The following is a 25,738-nucleotide window of genomic DNA, read 5'->3' as shown; positions in this document are numbered from 1 at the left end:
ACGATACAACCGCATTTGCTCCAACCCCTCAGACAGAGACAAACACCTACAAGACCTCTATCAAGCATTCTTACAACTACAGTACCCACCTGCTGAAGTGAAGAAACAGATTGACAGAGCCAGAAGAGTACCCAGAACTCACCTACTACAGGACAGGCCCAACAAAGAAAATAACAGAACGCCACTAGCCATCACCTTCAGCCCCCAACTAAAACCTCTCCAACACATTACCAAGGATCTACAACATATCCTGAAGGACGACCCAACACTCTCACAAATCTTGGGAGACAGGCCAGTCCTTGCCTACAGACAGCCCCCCAACCTGAAGCAAATACTCACCAGCAACCACACACCACATAACAGAACCACTAACCCAGGAACCTATCCTTGCAACAAAGCCCGTTGCCAACTGTGTCCACATATCTGTTCAGGGGACACCATCACAGGGCCTAATCACATCAGCCACGCTATCAGAGGCTCATTCTCCTGCACATCTACCAATGTGATATATGCCATCATGTGCCAGCAATGCCCCTCTGCCATGTACATTGGTCAAACTGGACAGTCTCTACGTAAAAGAATAAATGGACACAAATCAGATGTCAAGAATGATAACATTCATAAACCAGTCGGAGAACACTTCAATCTCTCTGGTCACTCGATTTCTGATCTACAAGTGACTATTCTTCAAAAAAAAAACTTCGAAAACAGACTCCAAGGAGAGACTCCTACCTCATACTGAGAATGAGGGGCGATCAGCAGGTTCTCTCAAGTGCTTATATACGAATGCACAAAGCCTTGGAAACAAGCAGGGAGAACTGGAGGTCCTGGTGATGTCAGGGAATTATGACGTGATTGGAATAACAGAGACTTGGTGGGATAACTCACATGACTGGAGTACTGTCATGGATGGTTATAAACTGTTCAGGAAGGACAGGCAGGGCAGAAAGGGTGGGGGAGTAGCACTGTATGTAAGGGAGCAGTATGACTGCTCAGAGCTCCGGTATGAAACTGCAGAAAAACCTGAGTGTCTCTGGATTAAGTTTAGAAGTGTGAGCAACAAGAGTGATGTAGTGGTGGGAGTCTGCTATAGACCACCAGATCAGGGGGATGAGGTGGATGAGGCTTTCTTCCGGCAACTCGCAGAAGCTACTAGATCGCACGCCCTGGTTCTCATGGGTGACTTTAATTTTCCTGATATTTGCTGGGAGAGCAATACAGTGGTGCATAGACAATCCAGGAAGTTTTTGGAAAGCGTAGGGGACAATTTCCTGGTGCTAGACGAGCCAACTGGGGGGGGGGGGGGAGCTTTTCTTGACCTCCTGCTCACAAACAGGGAAGAATTAGTGGGGGAAGCAAAAGTGGATGGGAATCTGGGAGGCAGTGACCATGAGATGGTCGAGTTCAGGATCCTGACACAGGGAAGAAAGGTAAGCAGCAGGATACGGACCCTGGACTTCAGGAAAGCAGACTTCGACTCCCTCAGGGAGTGGATGGGTAAGATCCCCTGGGGGACTAACATGAAGGGGAAAGGAGTCCAGGAGAGCTGGCTGTATTTCAAGGAATCCCTGTTGAGGTTACAGGGACAAACCATCCCAATGAGTCGAAAGAATAGTAAATATGGCAGGCAACCGGCTTGGCTTAATGGTGAAATCCTAGCGGATCTTAAACATAAAAAAGAAGCTTACAAGAAGTGGAAGGTTGGACATATGACCAGGGAAGAGTATAAAAATATTGCTCGGGCATGTAGGAATGAAATCAGGAGGGCCAAATCGCACCTGGAGCTGCAGCTAGCAAGAGATGTCAAGAGTAACAAGAAGGGTTTCTTCAGGTATGTTGGCAACAAGAAGAAAGCCAAGGAAAGTGTGGGCCCCTTACTGAATGAGGGAGGCAACCTAGTGACAGAGGATGTAGAAAAAGCTAATGTGCTCAATGCTTTTTTTGCCTCTGTCTTCACTAACAAGGACAGCTCCCAGACTGCTGCGCTGGGCATCGCAACATGGGGAGTAGATGGCCAGCCCTCTGTGGAGAAAGAGGTGGTTAGGGACTATTTAGAAAAGCTGGACGTGCACAAGTCCATGGGGCCGGACGAGTTGCATCCGAGAGTGCTAAAGGAATTGGCGGATGTGATTGCAGAGCCATTGGCCATTATCTTTGAAAACTCGTGGCGAACGGGGGAAGTCCCAGATGACTGGAAAAAGGCTAATGTAGTGCTAATCTTTAAAAAAGGGAAGGAGGAGGATCCCGGGAACTACAGGCTGGTCAGCCTTACCTCAGTCCCCGGAAAAATCATGGAGCAGGTCCTCAAGGAATCAATCCTGAAGCCCTTACACGAGAGTAAAGTGATCAGGAACAGTCAGCATGGATTCACCAAGGGAAGGTCATGCCTGACTAATCTAATCGCCTTCTATGATGAGATTACTGATTCTGTGGATGAAGGAAAAGCAGTGGATGTATTGTTTCTTGACTTTAGCAAAGCTTTTGACATGGTCTCCCACAGTATTCTTGTCAGCAAGTTAAAGAAGTATGGGCTGGATGAATGTACTATAAGGTGGGTAGAAAGTTGGCTAGATTGTCGGGCTCAACGGGTAGTGATCAATGGCTCCATGTCTAGTTGGCAGCCGGTGTCAAGTGGAGTGCCCCAGGGGTCGGTCCTGGGGCCGGTTTTGTTCAATATCTTCATAAATGATCTGGAGGATGGTGTGGATTGCACTCTTAGCAAATTTGCGGATGATACTAAACTGGGAGGAGTGGTAGATACGTTGGAGGGCAGAGATAGGATACAGAGGGACCTAGACAAATTGGAGGATTGGGCCAAAAGAAACCTGATGAGGTTCAATAAGGATAAGTGCAGGGTCCTGCACTTAGGACGGAAGAACCCAATGCACAGCTACAGACTAGGGACCGAATGGCTAGGCAGCAGTTCTGCGGAAAAGGACCTAGGGGTGACAGTGGACAAGAAGCTGGATATGAGTCAGCAGTGTGCCCTTGTTGCCAAGAAGGCCAGTGGCATTTTGGGATGTATAAGTAGGGGCATAGCGAGCAGATCGAGGGACGTGATCGTTCCCCTCTATTTGACATTGGTGAGGCCTCATCTGGAGTACTGTGTCCAGTTTTGGGCCCCACACTACAAGAAGGATGTGGATAAATTGGAGAGAGTCCAGCGAAGGGCAACAAAAATGATTAGGGGTCTAGAGCACATGACTTATGAAGAGAGGCTGAGGGAGCTGGGATTGTTTAGTCTGCAGAAGAGAAGAATGAGGGGGGATTTGATAGCTGCTTTCAACTACCTGAAAGGGGGTTCCAAAGAGGATGGCTCTAGACTGTTCTCAATGGTAGCAGATGACAGAACGAGGAGTAATGGTCTCAAGTTGCAATGGGGGAGGTTTAGATTGGATATTAGGAAAAACTTTTTCACTAAGAGGGTGGTGAAACACTGGAATGCGTTACCTAGGGAGGTGGTAGAATCTCCTTCCTTAGAGGTTTTTAAGGTCAGGCTTGAGAAAGCCCTGGCTGGGATGATTTAACTGGGAATTGGTCCTGCTTCGAGCAGGGGGTTGGACTAGATGACCTTCTGGGGTCCCTTCCAACCCTGATATTCTATGATTCTATGAATGAGGGGGGATTTGATAGCTGCTTTCAACTACCTGAGAGGTGGTTCCAAAGAGGATGGTTCTAGACTATTCTCAGTGGTAGAAGATGACAGGACAAGGAGTAATGGTCTCAAGTTGCAGTGGGGGAGGTTTAGGTTGGATATTAGGAAAAACTTTTTCACTAGGAGGGTGGTGAAACACTGGAATGCGTTACCTAGGGAGGTGGTAGAATCTCCTTCCTTAGAAGTTTTTAAGGTCAGGCTTGACAAAGCCCTGGCTGGGATGATTTAATTGCGGATTGGTCCTGCTTTGAGCAGGGGGTTGGACTAGATGACCTCCTAAGGTCTCTTCCAACCCTGATATTCTATGATTCTATGATTCTATGACTGCTGAATTGGAATTAATTTGCAAATTTGATACAATTAACTTAGGCTTGAATAGAGACTGGGAGTGGTTGAGTCATTATACAAAGTAAAAACTATTTCCTCCTTGTTTGTTGTTTTTTCATGGTCTGTGTGTATATAAATCTCCTCACTGTATTTTCCACTTTATGTATTTTCCAGTAGCTCATGAAAGCTTATGCTCAAATAAATTGGTTAGTGTCTAAGGTGCCACAAGTACTCCTTTTCTTTTTGCGAATACAGACGAACACGGCTGCTACTCTGAAACCTGTAATCTTCAGCAACATGCTAATGAAATATTTTTAAAGCAAATTTGAAACTAAGGTCCTGTAGACTAACATGTTCTCAGTGAATATTACAGTAATGCACAACTGTTTTTGTCAGTAAATTCAGAAACTGACAGTATATACCCAGGGGTTGGCAAATGCCTATAAAGTGGCTTCATTACCACTTTAATGGCTCTTTAACAGTTTCAGTGTTGTGCTAATAGGTCTGGCAGGCTGGAAGACTTTTTCACTTTTAAGTTACAAGATCCCCTCCGGAGGAAGATTCACCAGGCTGCAGCAGCTAGCTGTGGGAACCTGCAGGAAGGGTCAGAACAGGGATAGGAAGTGGTGGAAGGGTGGACACTAAGACCCAGGGGTTCCCCAAATTTTTGGGTGCCCTATGCAGCTGCATATTCTGCATATGCCTAGGGATAGGATGCAGTGTAACACCATTGTAGCAAGATAGCTGGCCTATTCAATTGGAACTGGGCTCAGTGCTCCTGTTCCAGTCCAGGTGTTCCCAGCGGGCCCAGGTAAGGGTAAGGCAGCCCTTGGGGAGCTATAAGAAGCCTGGTGAGATCCAGTGAGGGGAACAAAGTCAGTCAGGAGTCATGAGAGGGGCAGACGAAGCAAGCTGAGCTGCTATAGAAAGGTGGTTTCTGGGAGAAGGTTAAAGGCAGGAGAGCAGCAAGGGTGGTTTGCTGACTGGTGTCCCCAGCTCAGAGAGCTAGGGTTGAAGAGAACTGAAGGCAGAAGGAGCAGCAGCAGAGGGAGATGCCTACCCGCTCAAAGCCAGAGAGCCAAAGCTAAGGGCTAGAGAGGGCTGATGAAAGGGGGAGCAGTGGACGGGCTTATCCGCTGATGTCTCATTGCTGGAGAGTAGGGCCAAGGGGAACAGTAAAAGGAGAGAGGCTGTGTAGAGAGGCTGTGGAGGTCCTGCTGGGAAAAGCAGGTTTCACCCTAGAAGGAAGGGCTGGGGTGGGCATCCTGACAATGTCTGACAGAGTCCATGTATGCCAGAAGATGCCGGAATGGGACATGTGTTGTGTTAATGCCCAAGCGGATATATGATTTTTTTAAGGATTATTTTCACTGGTGTGATAAGGTCTTTGTTTTAAAACTTTTGTTATGGACTGCTTGTACAATGGTTGTTAATACACTATTGTGGGACTGGAAGATAAGCTTCTGTGGAGTTACTAGGGATTTAAAAGGGAAACTGAAGTGAGAGGCCACATGCAGGGCTGCCCTGAGGCCCCAAGGGAGGTGCCTGGGAGGGGGCCTCATGTTACAACTGTGTATTATAAATATTTTGGTTAACTGAATACACTGTATTAATGGCAGATAAATATTAGAGTGGAACTGTAAATGAAATTTTAATAGGCTCTGTTATCATTTCTATTTATCTACTATTATGATGTAATACTTATATTTAGTGTGCAGTCCAGAATTCTCATAGAAGATAGAAGTCCTGCTATGACAGGCTTTGTACAAATGCAAAAGTATACAAAGGTATAATGCTCCAAATAACATGATTCTTATGGGAGAGAAGGTGCGTGAGATAAAATCATAGAATTGTAGGACTGGAAGGGACCTTAGTAGCTCTCTAGTCCAGTCCCCTGCACTCAAGGCAGGACTAACTGATAACTAGACCATTCCAGGCAGGTGTTTGTCTAACCTGTTCTTAAAGTTCCACAACTCCCCAGATAATTTATTCCAGTGCTTAACCACCCTGACAGTTAGGAAGTTTTTCCTAATGTCCAACCTCAATCTCCCTTGCTGCAATTTAAATTCATTGCTTCTTGTCCTATCCTCAGAGGTTAAGGAGAACAGTTTTTCACCCTCTTTCTTGTAACAACCTTTTATGTACTTGAAAACTGTTATTTCCCCTCTCAATCTTCTCTTTTCCCACACTAAACAAACTCATTTTTTTCAGTCTTCCCTTGTAGGTCATGTTTTCTGGATCTCATCATTTTTGTTGCTCTTCTCTGGACTTTTTCCAATTTGTCCACATCTTTCCTGAAATGTGGTGTCCAGAACTGGACACAATACTCCAGCTGAGGCCTTATCAGCATAGAATAGAATTGAAGAATTATTTCTTGTGTCTTGCTTACAACACTCCTGCTAATGCATCCCAGAATGATGTTTGCTTTTTTTGCAACACACTTGACTCGTATTTAGCTTGTAATCCACTATAACCCCCAGATCCCTTTCCGCAATACTCCTTCTGAGGCAGTCCTTTACCAGTTTGTGTGCGTTCAACTGATTGTTCCTTCCTAAATGGGGTACTTTGCATTTGTCCTTACTGAATTTCATCCTGTTTACTTCAGACCATTTATCCAGTTTGTACAGATCATTTTGTAGTTTAATCCTGTCCTCCAAAGCACTTGCAATCCCTCCCAGTTTGGTATCATCTGCAAACTTCATGTGAGACAATATCAAAAGCCTTACTAAAGTCAAGATATGTCACATCTACTGCTTCCCCCTGTCCACAAGGCTTGTTACCCTGTCAAAGAAAACTGTTGGGTTGGTTTGACACAATTTGTTCTTGACAAATCTATGTTGACTGTTACCTATCACCTAATTATCTTCTAGGTGTTTGCAAATTGATTGCTTGATTATTGACTCCGTTATCTTTCCAGATACTGAGGTTAAGCTGACAGGTCTGTAGTTCCCTGGTTTGTCCTTATTTCCTTTTTTATAGATTGGCCCTATATTTGCTCTCTTCCAGTCAGGGGTGAAAGTAAAATTTCTCTCTTACCGGTATGGGGCAGGGGACAGCTTTGCCCGCCTAGAAGGGGTGGGGCCACGGGTGGAAGGGGCGGGGCTGTGGGGGCAGCGTCCCCCAGCCTGCTTGCCCCATGCCACCAGCGGCGACTTAAAGGGCCCGGGGTAGCTGCTCCTTTTGGCCCCCCCCGCTGTTGGCAGCCTGGGGGTGGCAAAAGGGGCAGGAACGTTAAAGCGCTGCCGCAGCAGTGCTTTAAGCAGGGTCCTTTTGCCGTGGCAGCGCTTTAACGTCGCTGCCCCTTTTGCGCCCGCCATCGACGGCACTGCCAGTAGGGACCCAGCAGGGCCACCGATGGGGGGCGCAAAAGGGGCAGCGACGTTAAAGTGCAGCTGCGGCAAAAGGACCCTGCTTAAAGCACTGCCGCAGCAGTGCTTTAAAGTCAGAAGTACGGGCTGGGACAGGCGGCCACTTTTTACTGGTATGCCGTACCGGCTTACTTTCACCCCTGCTTCCTGTCCTCTAAAATCTCTTCTGACCTCCATAAGTGTTTGAAGATAATTGCTAATGGCTCAGATATCTCTCACCCACCTTGTCGCTAATATCCTGAGACTGACACAGCTACAACTATACTATATCATACATGATTCTTAAGGGAATTCTAATGATGGCATTATTGTCTTTATAGTTGGGTATTTGCTAGCTTTTGTGTATTTTCAGGGGTTTATAACTAATCCATGAAACCAATTATTCATTTGTAAATTAGAGGGGAGAAACATGCTGTAAGTGTTTTGGTTGCACTGAATCATGGCTTAGTATCACAGAAGTCAGAAAACAAAAAGAAGCCTTAGCTCCTTTACTTCACATTCCCTTCCCTCATCAGTACAGGATTATTCCCTATGTGGTGTTCTTCATTGCTTCATCCAATATTTTCAGACTGTTTTTTAATATCTCTCTTTGCAAGAATCAGCTTCCCTTATCTTCTGCCTCGTTTTCCCCACTACAGACTCACATAGTTCACTCACAGTCCCTTCATAGGAACTACTTTATTTAACAAAATAGAACAGTTCCATTCAATAAAATCTTCCAACACAAATATCCACAGTTCTCTATAGCCTTCTCAAATCTGACCTCTACCTGGCCTTTGCTAAAAACATTCCCAACCAAGACCTGTTCCCTGCAGGTATTTTTCAATTTACTGGTGCAGAGAGCCTCTTTCTCAACCCTAGATCTCCTCTCTTTGTTTGGATGAACTCCTTCTTATACGTATCACCACTTCTGTGTTGCCATCACATAATCCTTGGCCACCTGACCCAACTGGCAGCTGAAGACTTGAAACAGGACACCGGGCACGCTCATGCACCCTGTACATTACATAATGATTTTTCATTTTAAGTTAACCATGTGAGTGCTTAGAAAAATAAAAATAGACTAATGTCTTTGAGGGATTTTTGATTTTATATATATATAAGCTATTGTGGGTTCAGATCCCTCCACTGTCTCTTTGCCATTCACAAGCTTCTTGTTCCTTATTTTCAAGACTCTACACAAGTCAGTTCTGTCCTATAGCATATCTGTTCTCATTTCTTCAAACTTCCAAAACTTGCTGCAGTAGCTCTTCCTGCTCCACATTTCTCCCAACTTTCTTGGTAGTCATCTTCTACTCTCATTTCTCTTCTCTTGTGTTGCCCAATATGTATGGAATTATTCTTCTGCAGGGTGCAGCAGGTTTTCATCCTTTACTTTTTGAAATTATCCCCGAAAACATAGTGCCATCATGAAGATTGAACATTAAATCATCACCCATAGAAGTGATACTACTTTATTTAGGAATAAACTAACACACTGCACCACTGTGTGATGCATTCATCTCCCACTGACCTGGTACTTTAGTTCTGAATAGTCATCTGTTTTACCTTTTTCGATTGTAAGCCGCTTGAACAGTGACCCTGTCTCTTCTATATTCTGTAGTGCATCAGACACTTTCTGTCCTTAGCAAATACCTTCTTGTTATTTATTATTTGTTTTAATATAACACAGCCACAACTGAATTGGGGCTCCATTCTGCCGGTTAGGTACAAACCCACAGTATGAGACAGTCTCCTGTTAATGATATTGATTATTTAATTTAGACAAATAATCATTGTGCCAGCTGAGCAAATACTTATAACCCAAATCCTTATATGGAGATTTTTGTGGACAATAGGCTGCCTAAATAAGCACAACGAAAGCTTATGCTCAAATAAATTTGTTAGTCTCTAAGGTGCCACAAGTACTCCTTTTCTTTTTGTAAATAAGCACAGAATACTTAATATTGGGTGTAATGCCATTGGTCCTCAGCTTGCATGATGCACAACTTACTGTACTATTAAATATATTAGCTTGTCTGGGCCAAATTAATCTCTGCTGTAATTCTACTGACTTTGGTAGAGTTATGCCAGGAATGAATTTCACCATGGGAGTATATTTTAGGAGTATTACTTAAATGAACCAAGAAATTCATTGTTTAACTTATTCCTTGTTTTTCACATATATGTTCTGCTGCTTCCCTCTTGGCTGTGTATATGTGAGGAATATGTTAATACTGGGACTAAAACCAATAACCTTCATATCCAAAAGAAGTAGCTCTCTTTCAGCTAAGGAAGAGTCTTTATTAGGTGTTTGTGAGAATAGTTGCTTAAATCCACTAAAGTCCTTCAGCTTGTAAAGAACAAGATCATTACACCTGGAGTTTCTTATACCTCTTCAGCTGCGGTAGGTTTTATCTACCAAAGAGTTTATAACAGGCACTTGTAGTCATTTTCCAGCTTTATCGCAACAACGTGTATCAGTGTGTAAAAATGTGAGCAAGGAGGAGTAGAATTTTTAAAAAGACATTTTAAGATTACAGCGTGTTGCCAGCTAGCTTCAAGTGAATAGACTTCCATTTTGTTTTAAGGAAGGGACTTTTTGTACAATGACAGGAAGCCCATATCTTTTTGTTTAGGAGACAACATAGCCTAGCAGATAGTACACTGGATGGGGGAGTCAGGAGACCTGAGTTATGCATCCAGCTATGCTATTGACTTGGGCACTTGACTGCTCTGTAGCTTAATCTCCCCACCTGTAAAATGGGGCTAATAGTTGCTCAGGTTTAAGTGCAGAGAGATCTATATGTGCAGAGAGCAAGTGAAACAGGAAAGGCACATTGATTTTGTATTTTCTTTATTATAGAGGAATGTAGTGTCAGAAAAAAACTGATCAGGAAAGAATAAGCCTTGGAACTCAATTGGCAAAGGAATAAAAAAAACAAAACCAAACCAAAGATAAATTATTCACCCTCAGTCATTTAAGCTGTATTTTGAACAAGAGACTGTGTGTGTCCAGAATAAGTATGCAATAACTCTCATGTGAGGTTAATTTCAGTTTTAGTTATTTAGGTTTTAATTTTTCTAGTGCAAAATGTTGAGAAATAAGTTTTGCAATCTAAACTACTCTCACATAAGAGCTATGGTTAATGGTACAATAGGCTGTTATTGAAATCATAATGAATGTTCCATTTTTGAGGCATCACTCTGAAGTTCACTTAACATACCCTTTGCTGTCAAAGTATAATTGACTTTTCATGAATAGACTTAGTGGTGAGGATAGCACTAAATTATTTAAAAATGTAAACATGAAGAGCAGACTGACATCCATACAAAACTGCAGATTAACATAGCTAAATTTTCAGGTTCAAATGTTTTACAATACATGCTATAAAACTTCCAGATGTTCATGGTGATTGAAATGAAATTACAAATAAAATAAAAATAGGCCACAAGAATCAAGTTATTTTAAGGGGGTTTGTTACAATTTAACACAAACTAAATGTTGAAACATACTTTGGGAGAGTGTATTAAAAACAGTCTTTTTGATCAATTTTTTCATAACTAATACACTGAAAAAGGGAAAAAGGCTAACATTCAGTGTCTAATGTATTATTTGGAAACAAATCAGCGAGAGTTTGAAATATTTCAAATAGTTAGTTAAATTGTGTTATCTATCTGAGAAATGGTTAAAAGAACATTCATTGGCCAGTTAGTATTTGGAGCTTCTGCTCATATTGTCATCTATAGTGCCAAATGTGGGTGGTAGCTTATGTGTTGTGGACTATGGTTCACTAAGAACTAGATTGTGGCCACAATATTAACTTCACATACAGGTTGCCAAACACTATCAATTTGGCAAAGTTGCATCACTACAGTCAAAAGCGGAAGGACTCCATGTTCCATTACTAATTCTAATTCTTTGAAGACATCTAGTCCCCCAAACACTAAATTTCTATATGATGAAAGTGATTGTGCTCAATCTTTCAGAGAGGATTTCAGTGATGTGCATGACCATTTAATTGTAGCAAACAGTCAGAAATGTGCATCTAAAGGCAGCTTACATAGCACTGAAAATGCATCTTTGTGTCTTTTGGCTGTGCAAACCAGATACATGCTGCTGCTACTTGCCTATATTGGTAATAAAGATCACCATCAGTCCAAAACAAATGAAACAAACTCAATCAGGTTTAAAATCTTAATTTAAAACTGTAATCCAAATGGCTGAATAAACATAAAGCAACATCATTGTGGACTTAAAGAGTAAAAAGGGGAAGGAATGTAAAATCCAATTAGGTGACTTGTAAAATTTGTTTTGCTTTATCAGATCTAAGTTTGTTATATTAGCTAGAGTTTGGTCAATACAATTAGCAGCTGTTTCCATCACACCCTGTTGGCAATCAAAGGTAATATCTTTGTTGTCACAGATTAAGTTGCATATAAACAGAAAATAAACAACAGAAACTTTAAAGTGGGATTCTTAACATTATAGGAATTTACAAATAAATTAAGTGGCAGTATGTTGGCTCAAGTAAGAATTTGAGTTTAGAAACCTTTTCCTTAGCTTGCCAATGAGAAAACAAGGTTCTCTCAAGATTCAAAATGAGAGTATATATTTTACAACAGCCATTTGAGTGAGAAAACAGACACATCGTAATATGGAGTGACATTTAATTACCAGCTGATAAATTTATTCTACCAATTAGTTTTGATCCACCTTTTATGAAAATAAGGTTGTTGTACAAATTAGATGAATTATTTTAATGGAGTGTAATTATTATAGCTCCTCTATACACCAAGCCTCTAAAGTCCCAGAGGCAGGTGCTTTAGCTGGTCAGCCTTGTAGGCACTAGCTCTATAACCACTCAACCACATGGCTAAAAGGAGAGGGTATTTTACTAGGGCTGTAAGAAAAGGGAAAGGTGGTAAATACCTTAGCTACTGTGGCTCAAACCCAGCGGTGGCCCTAGCCGTAAGCAGACTAAGGAATTGCTTAGGGTCCCACACTGCTTATGAAGCCTCTGATTATACCCACAAAACAACATTCATCTTATTTAACATGAACTTTTAAACAAATGTATTAGTATGTATTGTGTTGGTATATTTTTTGGTTTGTTGGAAATAATGTAATTAATATTATTAGGGAGGAATAAGATGGGCCCACTAAAATATTTCTGCTCCGGGCTCCCAATGGGCTAGTGAATTGCCTATGGCTTAAACAGTTATGGTTAAAAGTGAGCAATAGTGGTCCTTATTTTGGGCTCTGAGAACAGTCCAGTCGAGGGCTAGGGCTCTCCTGGAGAGGACACTCTAGGCAATAGGTCAGCTTCTGTTCAAAGCAGATAGGAGCTTGCAGGTTTCCAGGCTAGGATCACTTAGTAATGCATCTCTTACTGGGGGCCCTCTCTGACCAGTCTCTGCTGCTCCCAATGAGTCCCCCACAAACCTGGTCCTGGCTGCATATCCAGCATCACACTTTGTTTTTTACACAGTTCCCTTGGGGGTTTCCCCTGTGTCATAACCATTTAGCTCAGGGTAGCCTAGAATTTCCCCTTACCTGTAAGGGCTTAAGAAGCTCAAATAACCTGGTTGGCACCTGACCGAAAGGACCAATGGGGAAAGAAGATATTTTCAAATCTTGGGGGCTTTGTTTTGTGTGTTCTCTTGGGAAGCAGAGAAGCATCAGGTCAGAAAACTCCTTCTCCTATAAACCATCCTAAAAGTCTCTCATATTACAAAAATTGTAAGTAAGTGCCAGGCAAGGCGTGTTAGATTATCTTTTGTTTTGTTTTTGAATTTTTCCTTTGCTGGAGGTAGGTTTATTCCTGTTTTTTTTAACTTTGAAACTAAGCCTAGAGGAAGTTCTGCTGTGTTTTGAATCTTTTGTTTCCTATAAGGTTATTTTCCATCCTGATTTTACAGAGGTGATTTTTACCTTTTTTTTTTTTTTTTTTTAAATAAAATCCTTCTTTTAAAGAAACTGACTGATTTCTCTATTGGCCTAAGACCCAGAGTCTGTGGGGTCTGTGATCACTCTGTAACCAATTGGTTAGGATATTATTCTCAAGCCTCCCCAGGAAAGGGGTATAAGGGCTTGGGGGGATATTTTGGGGGAATAGGGACTCCAAGTGGTCCTTTCCCTGATTCTTTGTCAAATCACTTGGTGGTGGCAGCGAACCCTCCAAGGGCAAAGAATTTGTGCCTTGGGGAAGTTTTAACCTAAGCTGGTAGAAATAAGTTTAGGGGGGCTTTCATGCGGGTCCCCACATCTGTACCCTAGAGTTCAGAGTGGGGAGGGAACCCTGATGCCCTGAAGCTCCTGGCTAGCTCTGATCCTGCTCTTTCCCAAAAGTGCCTGTTCACTTCCTGATTCAGGGTCTTTTCATGGAGTTTATGCCCCCTCTTCCTACATGGCCAGGAAAAAAGGGGTTGTGTAATTGGGAGGAAGTTGATGGAAATGGTAATCTCCTGCCTGGCAGATCCATGGCAGGAATATAGGCTATGAATAATTCTGAGGGTCAGGTTTTTGCAAAGCTCTCTCACATTGAGTAATTCACATAATTCAGTCCCATTGATTTCAGGTATTCTACTTGTGTAAGTACATTATTCAGTGTGAATAAGGGTTACAGAATCTGTCCCTAAATTAGCGCGCTATGGTAGTATACCTTAAATTTAGAGTAATATATAGATAGTTTCGGTTAAGAAAATTACGCAAGACATGCAGCTCATTTGATGTAGTGATCCCACCTGTACATACATATCTTTGGGATCTATGCATTCTACACTACTGAGTACCTCCCAAAACAGTTCATTGTACTGTCTAACACTGTGACTTAAGGAACCCCACATTCCCCTCCAGAAAGAGTTCAAGAGGAAACAAAAGTTCAAAAGGGAGAAAGATAAGATGTGCATTCTCCTCCCAGTTACAAAACAACAACCACCTCTTCCATCTGTGAAACATTCCAGTTCCTTCACACTCCTCCAAGTTAACATATTTTACTTACTACCTAAGTGCCAATCATGAGAGGTGCTGGGTACCTGCAACTTCTGTTGGATTCAGGGGGAGCTATAAGTGCTTGAGCTCTCTTGGGAGTTCACCTCAACTCTGTAGCTCCAACATGTGATCCTCAGTTGCAGTTATCACTTGGTCTTCACCACAGAGTATGCTTCATACCTTTCTTGATCTGACACACCTGCTGAATAAGGAGTGATATTGTCTCTTGAGTTAAGCAAACGAGAACCGATGGAAGTTGCAAGTGTTCTGTACCTGGGAAAATCAAGCTACTTTTATTTAGGGGTTTAATTTTAGGCACTAAGGTTGGAAAGTATTAATCATAGTTGATATATGAGAATATAACTTCATAATTATGTATTCTGGCCAAAAGGGCTCATTTCATTATCAAGAGATGCCACGATTGTAAGAATTAGATTATACGTTTTTGGAGCAGAGGCCTCGTCTTTCTGTATGTGATAAAGTGCTATGTATACCTTCAGCGTTATGCAAATATAATTGAAAGGTTTAATCTTTACCACAAAATACTTGCAGTGAAAACAGATAACTAAGAATTACACTGGATACGCTACAAGTGAAGCACATGCAAAAATTAGCCTTAATCCTCTTAACCTAGCCTGTAGGTTAAGGGTTGAAACAATCGAAGCATCTGACCTGTGTGATAGCACACCCTCTAAATTTCACCAAAACGCTTTAGAGAAAATGTACATGGGGTAGGTGGAAGCCTGACACCCAGAGGTTTTTTCTGTTTAATTTAATCTAATCTGCAATCTCTCTGTATTTTATAAAGTGCCTAACACAGTATGTAAGCATCAAACCTTTCCCATGAACCTGATTTATATTATCCTTGGCTATAAGGGTGCAATAATAAAGAGCTTGTGTGCTGTGAGTCAGAACACTTGTCAAACAGAAAGACAGTTTGTGAGTTTTAGGTCTCATGTTCTCAAATATTCTCAATATTCTCATGTTCTCAAATAGAATGAGAGAGATCTTTACTTTGACGAAATATAACTATAATAGTAATTTGTACGGCAATAGGCAATCTCTTGTCTCTGTCAGCATCTTAAATTCAAAGTATAGACAGGAAAGCCATATAAACCATTAATTAAGATTTCTGTAATGTTAAATTTGCAATGTCCTGCATTTGGATTTTTAGAAATTCTTTGTGTCATTTGCCCAGATATGGATTTTAAAAATTTGAATGGAGAGTTTACCTGCTTGCTGGCATTTGTAGCTGTTTGAATCTAATTGTGAAGTTTTATTTTAGCTCTTGCAAGCTAAACTATCATTTTACCCATCTCATTTCAGTCCTCCATTTTAGTTGTTGGCAGGGGTGAAAGTAAGCCGATACGGGCTGGTATGGTATACGGGTAAAAAGAGGCCGCCAGTACCAGCCAGTACGCAGCTGACTTTAAAGTGCACCTGCCAACGGGGGTCGGGGAGACAAAAGGAGATGCTGCCCTGGGCCCAGTGATTTAAAAGGGCCCGGGGCTCCGGCTGCCGCTACCGCGGTAGCAGCCAGAGCCCCAGGCCCTTTAAATCACCGCTGGAGCCCCGGGCGGTGTGGACCAGGCAGCACGGATGGGTTGGCTGGAGGATGCTAACCCCCCCCCTCCAGCCCCGCCCCTTCCACCCGAAGCCTCGCCCCTTTGTAAATCCTCTGTGTTACTTTCACCCCGGTTGTTGGTAATACTAATGACTAGTTGCATGAAATGCTCTTCACAGTTTTGTGGTGGAACACATTCCTTATTTCAGTATGCATGGGTTTGCCTCCTTATCCCATGAGTTTCTTTCAGACATTTACATTTTGAACAGTCAGGGTCACTGGATGATCGAGGTGTTAATGGAGTACTCAAGGAAGACAAGGCCATTGTGGAGAAGCTAAATGAATTCTTTGCATCAGTCTTCACTGCAGAGGATGTGGGGGAGGATCCCTGCACCTGAGCCATTCTTTCCTGGTGACAGATCTGAGGAACTGTCCCACATTGAGGTGTCAGTAGAGAAGTTTTTGGAAGAAATTGATAAATTAAACAGTAATAAGTCACTAGGCCTAGATGCTGTTCACCAGGAGTTCTGAAGGAACTCAGATATGAAATTGCAGAACTATTAACTGTGGTATGTAACAATGTTGGGGAACCAAGCAACTCTGGACTCAGAAGGCCCAGCCCATCTGTACCTGCTGGGCATGCTCACACTGGAAATGAAGTGCAAAAGGGAGCAGCCCAGGTCAGTCAGGGTGGACAGAGCAATGGAGCAGTCAGGGTGGACAGAGCAATGGAGCAGAAAGGCTGCAGGAGCTGGACACCACCAAGACCAGACTCTGCTGCCAAGTGTCCCTGTGGAGACTGGGAATGGCAGGCACAACTGATGGAGAAGAGCCTCTGGATCACTGCTGGGGGAACCCCCCCCCCCCATTTGGTGAGTCCAGAAGCAGACTCTCTGGTGACCTTGGAGAGGCAGAGGCTGTGGTAGAAAGTGACCCAGGGAGCAGGCTGGGGGGCATGTGTCCCAGGCCTTTGCATTTGCCTTTTGTTGGATCCCTTTGTAAGTCTTTGCAGTCACCTCAGATTTTGCCACCTCACTGTTTACCCCTTTTTGTAGATCATTTGTGAATATGTTGAACAACTGGTCCCAGTATAAGCCCCTCAGGAACACTACTATTTACTTCTCTCCATTCTGAAAATGGACCATTTGTTCCTACCCTTTGTTTCCTATCTTTTAACTGGAGTGCCTGGGAATGCTTTCAGGAACATCTAAAGATCCTTAATTTAATTTAATGACAAGCCTTTTGTTATCTTAATGACACTGCCTCTGTTTATAAACAAACTCCCTGCCCCAAGGGAAGAAGTTGTTAGCACAGAACTCACATGCTGACTCCTGGGTGCTCAGCAACCACTATTTGTTTTCTGTGGGTCCTTGAGCCCCTGAGCACCTATGGAGTCAGTGCCTATGCCACGTGCCCCCTCACATGTCGCCTCTAGCTTCTGCCCAGTAGGGAGGGGAGTCTCGGGGCTCCAGCCCTGCGGGGCGCATCTGCTGGGGCTCCAGCCTGCAGGGCTGAAGCTTTGAGCCCCGGTAAGCACTTACCATGAGGCTGAAACCCTGAGCCTCTGCAGACGCGCCCCAGCTCTTGAACTTCTGAAGATTGTTGTGTGCGGCTCAGAGGGTCAGTAAGCTTGAACACCCCTGCACTAGTCTTTCCAGATCTCCACCTGGAATTGTATAGTTCTGCATCAGTCCCAGTGCAGATCTGATAGTAAAGTATACACTCTGGTCCCCAGCTTATATCTTCCCTTTGTATTATAATGTGTTTGTTAGTCTTTTGGAAATAAATAATGAACTTAAAGAAGCACTGTGAAAGGAGTATGTGCATGTATTTGTGTGTGTATATCTTTATCATGTTTACTAAACTGTGAAGTTCTAGAACTACAAAAGAACACTTACAAGATATTAATTTCCATTGGGAGGTAAACAAAACCAATGAAATTATTGTTCAAAGTAAATACTGAATGTAAAATACATTCTTACCTTACAAAGAACTTCATCACCTTTTCACAGCAACAATCCATCTTGATGGAAAAAACGGTCACCTGCTCTACTTAATATGACAGCCTTTTCAATGAGAGAGAGACTGGAGGATACTTGATACAATCATGCAGAATAAAAGCTTTTTGTGTGTGTTAGTATGACATCTAAAATTCACAAAATCTAATTGAAACCTCATTTAATTAGCATATTTCACTTACAATGAATTAATACATTAGAGCAGGGGTTCTCAAACTGTGCGTTGGGACCCCACAGTGGGTCTCAGGCCCGTTTTAATGGGGTCGCCAGGGTTGGCTTAAGACTTAGAATCATAGAAGATGAGAGTTGGAAGAGACCTCAGGAGGTCATCTAGTCCAACCCCCTGCTCAAAGTAGGACCAACCCCAGCTAAATCATCCCAACCAGGGCTTTGTCAAGCTGAGCCTTAAAAACCTCTACGGATGGAGATTCCACCACCTCCCTAGGTAACCCAGACTTGCTGGGGCACAGGGCCGAAGCCAAAGCATGAGGGCTTCAGCCCTGGGCGGCAGGACTCAGGTTACAGGCCCCCTGTCCGGGGCTGAAACCTTTGAGCTTCAGTTTTGGCCCCCTACTCGGGGGTGGGGCTCAGGCTTTGGCCCTGGCCTCCCAACTTGGGGTGGCAGGGCTTGGGCAGGCTCAGGCTTCAGCCTCCACCTCCTAGGGTCGTATTGTAATTTTTGTTGTCAGAAGAGGGTTGCGGTGCAATTAAGTTTGAGAACCCTGCATTAGAGTGAACAGAAAGTTGTTTTCTGTCCTTTACTAATTTGAATAATTTGTTGTAAGGTAACAGTATTTTCTGGGGAGGAAAATTCAGTTTGTGATACTGGTGCATTATGGAAACTTCAACTATTTTAAGAGTTTGATAAATATGATAGAATGGGCAGGAAAATCATATATTGGACCACATCTGCAATTTACATACCAAAAAAAAGTGTTACAAGTACATTAAGATTGTAAAATCAAGCACTCAGAAGTTAAGAAAGGCCACAATTAATGTTGCCTATGCAATCTTAATTCATCTACCTTGTGTGATGAGTTCTGATCTAGTATTTAATTACATAACCATATACTATTTGTTTTCCACCAGGATCCATGACTCATCCCTGAAGGGATGGAGCATGCTCAGTGCAGACACTGTTCAGAGAATTTAGCTGTCAAGTTCCAATGAGTCTTTTGTGAGCATGTGCAAACTGTGATTTTTTTCCCCCCAAAGACTCTTAAATTGGCCACATGTGGACAGATTTTCACAAAGAAGGCAAAAGGTATGTCCCTAATACCAGGATGATGAACCTACCAAATTTCTATTTCCTGCTCTATAACGAGGCATTAGAGCTTCTCAATAAAATAGTTGTAAGAATTTTTTTAACATGGACAAAGTATTTTTCCTTAACCTCATACTGAGAATTGACTGAATTGTTTTTGCTGAAATTAAAAATAAGAATTAAAGAAATACACACTGAGGCAGACCTGGCATGGAAGATTCCAGCTTTCGCTGTTAAAGTTTGCAGAAGTTATAAGAAACTGAAAACAGAGGTCTTATATAGAAAAGGCGGGGCAATCTTTACTATAGGCATTGCTATCACCTATAATAATTGGCTGATTGGGAATCATGGGTATTGAAACAAAAGCAATAAGATTAGTAAGTCAGATTGTGACTTGGGGACATCTTGGTGCCAATTGGCAGAAGGCACAGGGGTGCATAAGAGTTGTAGGTTCTGGCTCTGGTATCTACATATTAGTTCATCAAACAGTGTCCTTAAAGCCTGTATTACACTGGTGCTCATAGCCATGGATAATATGTAAGGAGTTATACATATGAAAATTATGTTCTTAAGTTCTGTGGCCTGGGGCTGGTCACAAAAGGTGAGAAAACAGGTTTCTTTCAGGCAGGAGATGTTTATTTATCTGGTTACATGTAAACTGAGTATTGCATGGCACAATGGGTGTCCATTTACAGTCTGATGTGGATGCTAATGAAGGGATTATGAAATCTTCCAGAGAAGGAATTTACAGGAAGAAATAAACCAGCAGGAAGGAGTCCTGTTTACTAGTGAAGACCAATGGATTTTTAACTATCACTGTAGGTAGAGAGCTATACTGCATCCTTTACTAAGGAGACAAGCTGAGAGCATGGTTTGTTTCATGAAAAAGAAATTGCAGTCTACTTGGCTGAAAAATGCTGTTGAGCAAATACTAGGTTCTAGAATATGTTATGATTTTATTTTATATGTTACCCTATATTTCGTGTACTTTATATCTACTTGCTTCTTCTCAATTCTCTGTTCTTTGTTAAATAAATTTCTTTTTACTATAAACGTATGCAAGAGGTTCTTTAAATACTTTAGGAACAAGAGAAAGATAAAGGAAAGTGTAAGGCCTCTGCTTGGCAGAAGAAGAGAACTGATAATGGATGACATCCAGAAAGCTGAGGTGTCCACTGCCTATTTTCCTTCAGCCTTCACTAAAAAGGTTAATGGTGACCAGATACTCAATATAATTAATATTATCAAGGGGGGAGGGATGCAAGCCAAGATAGGGAAAGAACGTTTAGATAAGTTAGATGTATTCAAGTGGGCAGGGCCTGATAAAATTCATCTCAAGGTACTTAAGGACCTAGCTGAAGCAATCATGGAACTGTTAGCAATTATTTTTGAGAACTGCTGGAGGATGGGTGAGGTTCCAGAAGACTGGAGAAGGGCGAACATAGTACCTATCTTTAAAAAGGGGAACAAGGAGAACCAGGGGAATTACAGACCAATCAGCCTAACTTCTGTACCTGGAAAGATGCTGGAACTAATTATTAATCAATTTGTAAGCGCGTTAAGAAGAGAAGACTCAATGGAAACCTAATAAAGGCTCTTATAAAGAGGATGGTGATCAATTGTTCTCCATGTCCACTGCAGGTAGGAAAAGAAGTAATGGTCTTAATCTGCTGTAAGAGAGATTTAGGTTAGATACTAGGAAAAACTTGCTAACTATAAGGGTAGTTAAGTTCTGGAATAGGCTTCCAAAGGAGGTTGTGAAATCCCCATCACTGGAGGCTTTTAAGAACAGGTTGGACAAACATCTGTCAGGGATGGCTTACTTGATCCTGCCACAGTGGAGGGGGCTGGATTTGATGATTTAGTGTGGTCCCTTCCAACCCTACATTTTTGATGCTATGCTATGTGTTGAACATAATGATCATCCCCAGGTGTAATTAGTAAGCTGGTGTGTACTATTTCTTTAGGAGTAGCGGATCTGTGAATTCTGTGAATGTCCAGTGGAACGGGTTGGATAGTTGAAGGGATACTCAGATAGCTCTGGGGTTGGACTATGCCTATCATTAACCTGTAAAGAGAGAGCGAGATCTATGGAGGTTTGAAAGGCAGTGCTTGTGTTGCCAGAGGCTTGTGGTGTTGGGGAACTGACTCACAGCAGGTACAGATAAGGCTTCCTCGTGCTATGGGCAGGTAGTAGTGAGGTGCCTCACATATCTGGTTACCCACGTAAAGCATTACACAGATAAAAGATGGCCTTATGATCAAGGTATTGAGTCGGCACTCAGAAATTTGAGTTCAGTTTCTGGGTGTGCCACAGATTCCATGTGTGACTTTGAGGAAAGGTTTAATAATGCTACTCTATTTTATAGGCGTGTTGAGAAAAATTAGTATTAAGGCTTTCAGACTGTAAACTGTTGGGGGTGCCACATAAGAACCTGAATAAGATAGTACAGGAACTTTGCCAGGAAATATTGACAGCTGGGTAATCAGAAATTATATAATTTAGTTTGCCAGTGTGGGGTTGTATTTTCCAGGTGTTTAATTCGATATGAGAAGTGCAATATAGATTCCAATCATGTATAATAATTCCTGTCATGAAAAATAATCCGAGTTGCATGGGCTAGAAGGGAGACCAACATTTCTAGTAAATATTATCTTTCTATAAGTATTCCTAGTGACTAAATTTATACTGAGTGATCGGTGTTTAATTCCCTCGATTTAAACACCTTGAGGAAAGAGTCTGTAAATCATCTAAACTATTTTTTAATATTTTCTTAATCATGTAGTCAATGGCATTAAGATGAAAATATTTTTGAAGTAGAACAAAATGGCATGACATTTTATAAGAACTTTTTCCTGACATTTTGAAGATGAATATTGATGTATTGACTTAATGTAAGAAATTACAAATTAACACGCTCAAGCATTTTAGATCTAAAATGCACCCTTCCTTATTACAGTGATCTTTAAATGGAGTATCTTCTCTGGATTCTAGGTACTGTTTTTAAATCCAGCATTTTTGCTAGTTAATTATAATTAAGAAAACCAAGCTGCTGAGAATGCATATCACTAATAGCTTCTCTGCTGTTGCCAAGGTAGCCATGCAGCAAGAAGGAGGGGAAGTTAAATAAGTCAGAGCTGTGTTGTTGACACTAAAGATCTTAATGACACCAGGAAGCATATGTTGATTTGTTATCTATTAGTAGCACAAGGAATGTATCCATGTTTATTAAATGAAATGAAATGGATTCTACTAGTAAGTAATTTTCCCTTCCAGTCTTCTAGGGGCTCATTCTTTCAGTTCTCACTTGGACAGAACTGCTGTTGGCTTCAGTAATGAATCAGGACCCAAAGAACACAATAGGGAGGATAAAGTTACAAAACTAAAAAAAATGTAGCAGTGTCCTTTCAATTTTCTTTATATTCTATTGTATTTTAAAATATTGATTCCCATGTATGTAATTTTTCCATTTGTTAACCACTCTACAGCTGCAGCATATAAACTGGCACTTATCAAAGATATGATATATTGCTTTATATGAAATGCCCAATTAAACCACCATCTTATGAGTATGGAGTGATCCTGCAGTTAATGGATTAGCAGCAATGGGGCAAATTAAAGCAGTTACTGTGCAAAGTGACTTCCTTATAGATATTGGGAGGATTGCAACCTCCTCCAACTTTCATGGGATCATTCTAGGTCCTGGTCCTGCAATACTGTCCATGTACGTAAACCTTTGCACCTTCACAGAGTCCCGGTGGTTCTGTAGGTGCAGTCTCTTCTCCCCTTGTGACCCAAGGACCTATTGATGCCAGCAGGCAGGAGGTAAAGGGATGTCCTAGTTTCACCAAAACTCATCGTATAAGGTCTCTACTGAAAGCATGTGTCACACTGGTTTTCATAGTCATTGTGAGATGTAGATACGGAAAATATGAGTTACGTATATATGCTGGAAATTTATGTTTTCTAGGCAGGTTAAAGGCAGGTCACTCAAGGTAGCATATCTTGAAATAGAAGTGTATCAGCATACTGAGGGTATGTCTACACTACGAAATTAGGTCAGATTTATAGAAGTCGAATGTTATAAAGCAATTTTATACAGTCAATTGTGTGTCCCCCCCACTTAAAACCATTAAGACCATTAAGTCGGAGGAGTGCGTCCACAGTACCGAGGCTCGCGTTGACTTCCAGTGCGTTGCACTGTGGGTAGCTATCCCACAGTTCCCACAGTCTCCGCTGCCCATTGGAATTCTGGGTTGAGATCCCAATGCCTGATGGGGCAAAAAACATTTGTCGCGGGTGGTTCTGGGTATATGTCATCAGGCCCCCGTTTCCATTGTGGAAGCAATGGCAGACAATCGTTTCACGCCTTTTTTCATGGCTTACCCGTGCAGATGCCATACCATGCCAAGCATGGAGCTCACTCAGCTCACTGTCACAGTACGTCTCCTGGGTGCTGGCAGACGTGGGACTGCATTGCTACACAGCAGCAGCTCATTGCCTTGTGGCAGCAGATAGTGCAGTATGACTGGTAGCCATCCTCGTCGGCTCGTGGGTGCTCTGGGCGGCCTTGGTCAGGTCAGTCGGGGCGCCTGGGCAGACATGGGTGCTCCTGGCAGATCTCAGTGAGGTCTGTCGGGGGCGCCTGGGCGGACAGGGTTGCTCCTGGCGGACCTCGGTAAGGTCTGTCAGGGGCGCCTGCACATAAATGGGAGTGACTCAGGTCATTCTCTTCTTTAAGTTTTGTCTAATGGAGATTCAGTCCTGCCTGGAATATTGGCAGAGGGATAGCTCTCCCAGCCAGTAGCACCATCTGCTGCCAGCCTACCCCTCCTTCCCTCTGTGAAAGCAAAAGGCGACAATCGTTTTGCGCCTTTTTCCGTGCAGGCGCCATATTGCTGTCAGCATCGTCATCCACCCACCGCTTCCGCTGCCACTGTGCTCTCCTGCTCATGCCATACCATGGCAAGCATGGAGCCCGCTCAGATCACGGCGGCAGTTGTGACCTCTCTAAACACCACGCGTATTATCATGCAGTATATGCAGAACCAGAATCTGCAAAAGCAGGCGAGGAGGTGACGGCAGCGCGGTGAGGAGAGTGATGAGGACATGGACACAGACTTCTCTCAAAGTACGGGCCCCACCAGTTTGGCCATCCTGGTGGCAAGGGGGCAGGCTCATGCCATGGAATGCCGATTCTGGGCCTGGGAAACAAGCACAGGCTGGTGGGACCGCATAGTGTTGCAGGTCTGGGATGATTCCCAATGGCTGTGAAACTTTCGTATGCATAAGGGCACTTTCATGGAACTTTGATTTGCTTTCCCCTGCTCTGAAGTGCCAGAATACTAAGATGAGAGCAGCCTTCGCAGTTCACAAGCAAGTGGCGATAGCTCTCTGGAAGCTTGCACGCCAGACAGCTACCAGTTAGTCGGGAATCAATTGGGAGTGAGCAAATCTACTTTGGGGGCTGCTGTGATGCAAGTAGCCAACATGATCACTGAGCTGCTGCTATCAAGGGTAGTGACCCTGGGAAATGTGCAGGTCATAGTGGATGGCTTTGCTGCAATGGGATTCCCTAACTGTGGTGGGGCTATAGACAGAACGCATATCCCTATCTTGGGACCGGACCATCAAGGCAGCCAGTACATAAACCGAAAGGGGCACTTTTCAATGGTGCTGCAAGCACTGGTGGATCACAAGGGACGTTTCACCAACATCAGTGTGGGATGGTCGGGAAAGGTACATGATGCTTGCATCTTTAGGAACTCTAGTCTGTGGGAACGGCTGCAGCAAGGGTCTTACTTTCCAGACCAGAAAATAACTGTTGGGGATGTTGAAATGCCTATATTTATCCTTGGGGATCTAGCCTATCCCTTAATGCCATGGCTCATGAAGCCATACACAGGCACCCTGGACAGTATTCAGGAGATGTTCAACTGTAGGCTGAGCAAGTGCAGAATGGTGGTAGAATGTGCATTTGGACGTATAAAAGCGCGCTGGCGCAGTTTATTGACTCAGACCTCAGCGAAACCAATATTCCCATTGTTACTGCTTGCTGTGTGCTCCACAATCTCTGTGAGAGTAAGGGGGAGACATTTATGGCGGGGTGGGCGGTTGAGGCAAATCGCCTGGCTGCTGATTAGCGCAGCCAGACACCAGGGCAGTTAGAAGAGCACAGCAGGGCGCGCTGCACATCAGAGAAGCTTTGAAAACCAGTTTCATGACTGGCCAGGCTACGGTGTGAAAGTTCTGTTTGTTTCTTGATGAAAACCCGCCCCCTTGGTTCACTTTACTTCCCTGTAAGCCAACCGCCCTCCCCTCCCCCCTTTTATCACCACTTGCAGAGGCAATAAAGTCATTGTTGTTTCAAATTCATGCATTCTTTATTAATTCATCACACAAATGGGGGGATAACTGCCAAGATAGCCCGGGAGGGGTCAGGGAAGAGGGAAGCACTGGGTGGGGTGCGGGAAGAGGGGAGGACGGAAGGACAAGGCCACACTGCACTTCAAAACTTACTGAATGCCAGCTTTCTGTTGCTTGAGCAGTCCTCTGGGGTGGAGTGGCT

General features: G+C 43.0%; 1 protein-coding gene across 3 annotated transcripts in view; it reads left to right on the top strand.

The window, feature by feature from the left end:
* Nucleotides 1-25,738, top strand: part of PDE4D (phosphodiesterase 4D) — a 1,096,073-nt gene that overhangs the window by 465,886 nt on the left and 604,449 nt on the right. The window lies entirely within an intron of this gene.

This window comes from Natator depressus, chromosome 5 (genome assembly GCF_965152275.1).
Source record: "Natator depressus isolate rNatDep1 chromosome 5, rNatDep2.hap1, whole genome shotgun sequence".
In the NCBI taxonomy this organism is placed as follows: domain Eukaryota; kingdom Metazoa; phylum Chordata; order Testudines; family Cheloniidae; genus Natator; species Natator depressus.
This window is presented reverse-complemented; position numbering and strand designations above follow the sequence as displayed.